Raw genomic sequence first — 4,686 nt, forward strand, 5'->3', positions numbered from 1 at the left:
TCAACATGGATCTTGTCCAATCAGACGTGTCTCACCTCAACATGGATCTTGTCCAATCAGACGTGTTCACACTGATATTGATCTAATAGGCAACAGTGACTTTTTTAATGCAACAGAATAAACACTAAAAAACACATTACATTTCAATAGGTGCAATAACTTATCCCTGTACACTATTCTGATTAGATACTATTTAATGCTGAGTTTGGACACAGGTTTTTATAGGAACACTAAGGCACCTGGACCACATATTGAGATGTGCCTTTAGTTAAGTAAATCAGTTGTTACATAAGGTGACAGTTGTAGGACTGTTAACAAAGTAGCTGAATTGTCAAAGACCGTAGCCTGAGGTCACCCAAAGAAAAGAATTCCAGAACTTTCTCTTGTAAAGAATTACAAATCTACCACTTTCATATAAACCCCTCGATACACAGCAGAACATCTACACTGAATCCATCCACCAAACATCCTGATTTGTTTTAATCAACACTTTTTATGACACTAAAATAACCTTCAACTACAGTATATATGAAGGGATTATTGTCATTGTTACATTATATAGGCTACAGTAAGTTCTATTCTTCCATTTTAAATAACAGGCTCTCCCACCATCTAGAATCACCAGGTCTGCTTGCAGATGAACAGAATGTCTTGGAAAGACAGACCTTTAGACCTCATAGGCCTGTCCAATACATTGTTGATTTTTATTATTTATACTTTCATTACAAGTTGGGATTTAAATTGATGGACACACCATGATGTCTCAGTGAAAATGTATTATATATATTTATTATAAAACAATTTAGAAAACGTCACTCAAATCCTGTTAAATGTATATAGAGGTATTAGTCTCATGCTACAGTATATAAATGATATTGTTCCATTTTAAACAGCCTAACAGGCTCTCCCACCATCTCTAATGATCTGGTCTGCTTGATGATGAACAAAATGTAGACCACAGCATGATTATTATATGACTACCACATCTCTGTACCCCCACACACACAATCCATGTTTGGTAGATGCTCTTTTCACTGACAATTTAACCCTTAGTCTACCATTTCTGCGGCCGTGTGGAAATCTGTAACGTCCGATCAGTTTGGCCTGTAAACTGTGGAAAGATGAGACTCAGGAACACGATGATGTTCTCCGTTTTGCTCTACGACCCCATAAGCATCGTCTGAAGTCATACAGTCCATCTGACAACTTCTGTCTGTAGTGTCAGAACCGTTTGGACTTCACACTAACATGACCCCACTATGGAAAGGTGAGTCTCTCAGGAACACGTACAGGTTGTATTGATCTAGGACACACTAACATGACCCCACTATGGAAAGGTGAGTCTCTCAGGAACACGTACAGGTTGTATTGAACAAACACCACAGTAAATACAACCTAGGACTAGATTTATCACTTTAGTTCATTTCCCTTGACATTTTTACTTCTACTTTTTGTACACACAGCTCACACTCTACTACAGACACCAGCTGGCTGAGAGGGCCCTAGTGGAGACAGCTGGTTGAGAGGGCCCTAGTGGAGACAGGTGGCTGAGAGGGCCCTAGTGGAGCCGGGTGGCTGAGAGGGCCCTAGTGGAGCCAGCTTGCTGAGAGGGCTCTAGTGGAGCCGGGTGGCTGAGAGGGCCCTAGTGGAGCAGGCTGGCTGAGAGGGCCCTAGTGGAGCCGGGTGACTGAGAGGGCCCTAGTGGAGCCGGGTGGCTGAGAGGGCCCTAGTGGAGCAGGCTGGCTGAGAGGGCACTAGTGGAGCCGGGTGACTGAGAGGGCCCAAGTGGAGCAGGCTGGCTGAGAGGGCCCTAGTGGAGCCGGGTGACTGAGAGGGCCCCAGTGGAGCAGGCTGGCTGAGAGGGTCCAAGTGGAGCAGGCTGGCTGAGAGGGTCCAATTGGAGACAGCTGGCTGAGAGGGCCCTAGTGGAGCCGTGTGACTGAGAGGGCCCTAGTGGTGAAAGCTGGCTGAGAGGGCCCTAGTGGAGCCGTGTGACTGAGAGGGCCCTAGTGGATCAGGCTGGCTGAGAGGGCCCTAGTGGAGCCGGGTGACTGAGAGGGCCCTAGTGGAGCCGTGTGACTGAGAGGGCCCTAGTGGAGAAAGCTGGCTGAGAGGGCCCCAGTGGAGCAGGCTGGCTGAGAGGGTCCAAGTGGAGACAGCTGGCTGAGAGGGCCCTAGTGGAGCCGGCTGAGTGAGAGGGCCCTAGTGGAGCCAGGTGGCTGAGAGGGTCCTAGTGGAGCCGGGTGACTGAGAGGGCCCTAGTGGAGACAGCTGGTTGAGAGGGCCCTAGTGGAGACAGGTGGCTGAGAGGGCCCTAGTGGAGCCGGGTGACTGAGAGGGCCCTAGTGGAGCAGGCTGGCTGAGAGGGCCCCAGTGGAGCCAGCTTGCTGAGAGGGCTCTAGTGGAGCCTGGTGGCTGAGAGGGCCCTAGTGGAGCAGGCTGGCTGAGAGGGCCCTAGTGGAGCCGGGTGACTGAGAGGGCCCTAGTGGAGCCGGGTGGCTGAGAGGGCCCTAGTGGAGCAGGCTGGCTGAGAGGGCACTAGTGGAGCAGGCTGGCTGAGAGGGCACTAGTGGAGCCGGGTGACTGAGAGGGCCCAAGTGGATCAGGCTGGTTGAGAGGGCCCTAGTGGAGCCGGGTGACTGAGAGGGTCCTAGTGGAGACAGGTGGATGAGAGGGCCCTAGTGGAGCCGTGTGACTGAGAGGGCCCTAGTGGAGAAAGCTGGCTGAGAGGGCCCCAGTGGAGCAGGCTGGCTGAGAGGGTCCAAGTGGAGACAGCTGGCTGAGAGGGCCCTAGTGGAGCCGGCTGAGTGAGAGGGCCCTAGTGGAGCCAGGTGGCTGAGAGGGTCCTAGTGGAGCCGGGTGACTGAGAGGGCCCTAGTGGAGACAGGTGGCTGAGAGGGCCCTAGTGGAGCAGGCTGGCTGAGAGGCCCCTAGTGGAGCCGGGTGACTGAGAGGGCCCTTTTGGAGACAGGTGGATGAGAGGGCCCTAGTGGAGCCGGATGGCTGAGAGGGCCCTAGTGGAGCCAGCTGACTGAGAGGGTCCAAGTGCATCCTGGTGGCTGAGAGGGCCCTAGTGGAGCCAGCTGGCTGAGAGGGTCCAAGTGGAGACAGCTGGCTGAGAGGGCCCTAGTGGAGCCGTGTGACTGAGAGGGCCCTAGTGGAGAAAGCTGGCTGAGAGGGCCTCAGTGGAGCAGGCTGGCTGAGAGGGTCCAAGTGGAGACAGCTGGCTGAGAGGGCCCTAGTGGAGCCGGCTGAGTGAGAGGGCCCTAGTGGAGCCGGCTGAGTGAGAGGCCCCTAGTGGAGCCCGGTGACTGAGAGGGCCCTAGTGGAGCCGGATGGCTGAGAGGGTCCAAGTGGATCCTGGTGGCTGAGAGGGCCCTAGTGGAGCCAGCTGGCTGAGAGGGCCCTAGTGGAGCCAGCTGGCTGAGAGGGCCCCTGTGGAGCCGGCTGAGTGAGAGGGCCCTAGTGGAGAAAGCTGGCTGAGAGAGCCCTAGGGGAGCCGGTTGACTGAGAGGGCCCTAGTGGAGAAAGCTGAGTGAGAGGGCCCCAGTGGAGAAAGCTGAGTGAGAGGGCCCCAGTGGAGTAGGCTGAGTGAGAGGGCCCCAGTGGAGCAGGCTGAGTGAGAGGGCCCTAGTGGAGCCGGGTGACTGAGAGGGCCCTAGTGGAGCCGGGTGACTGAGAGGGCCCTAGTTGAGCAGGCTGGCTGAGAGGCCCCTAGTGGAGCCGGGTGACTGAGAGGGCCCTTTTGGAGACAGGTGGCTGAGAGGGCCCTAGTGGAGCCGGATGGCTGAGAGGGCCCGAGTGGAGCCAGCTGACTGAGAGGGTCCAAGTGGATCCTGGTGGCTGAGAGGGCCCTAGTGGAGCCGGCTGAGTGAGAGGGCCCTAGTGGAGAAAGCTGGCTGAGAGGGCCCTAGTAGAGCCGGGTGACTGAGAGGGCCCTAGTGGAGAAAGCTGGCTGAGAGGGCCCCAGTGGAGCAGGCTGAGTGAGAGGGCCCTAGTGGAGCCAGGTGGCTAAGAGGGCCCTAGTGGAGCCGGGTGACTGAGAGGGCCCTAGTGGAGACAGGTGGCTGAGAGGGCCCTAGTGGAGCAGGCTGGCTGAGAGGCCCCTAGTGGAGCAGGCTGGCTGAGATGCCCCTAGTGGAGCCGGGTGACTGAGAGGGCCCTTTTGGAGACAGGTGGCTGAGAGGGCCCTAGTGGAGCCGGATGGCTGAGAGGGCCCTAGTGGAGCCAGCTGACTGAGAGGGTCCAAGTGGATCCTGGTGGCTGAGAGGGCCCTAGTGGAGCCAGCTGGCTGAGAGGGCCCTAGTGGAGCCGGGTGGCTGAGAGGGCCCTAGTGGAGCAGGCTGGCTGAGAGGGCACTAGTGGAGCCGGGTGACTGAGAGGGCCCAAGTGGATCAGGCTGGCTGAGAGGGCCCTAGTGGAGCCGGGTGACTGAGAGGGCCCCAGTGGAGCAGGCTGGCTGAGAGGGTCCAAGTGGAGCAGGCTGGCTGAGAGGGTCCAATTGGAGACAGCTGGCTGAGAGGGCCCTAGTGGAGCCGTGTGACTGAGAGGGCCCTAGTGGAGAAAGCTGGCTGAGAGGGACCCAGTGGAGCAGGCTGGCTGAGAGGGTCCAAGTGGAGACAGCTGGCTGAAAGGGCCCTAGTGGAGCCGGCTGAGTGAGAGGGCCCTAGTGGAGCCAGGTGGCTG

Source organism: Salvelinus alpinus, chromosome 6 (genome assembly GCF_045679555.1).
Source record: "Salvelinus alpinus chromosome 6, SLU_Salpinus.1, whole genome shotgun sequence".
Lineage (NCBI taxonomy): Eukaryota > Metazoa > Chordata > Actinopteri > Salmoniformes > Salmonidae > Salvelinus > Salvelinus alpinus.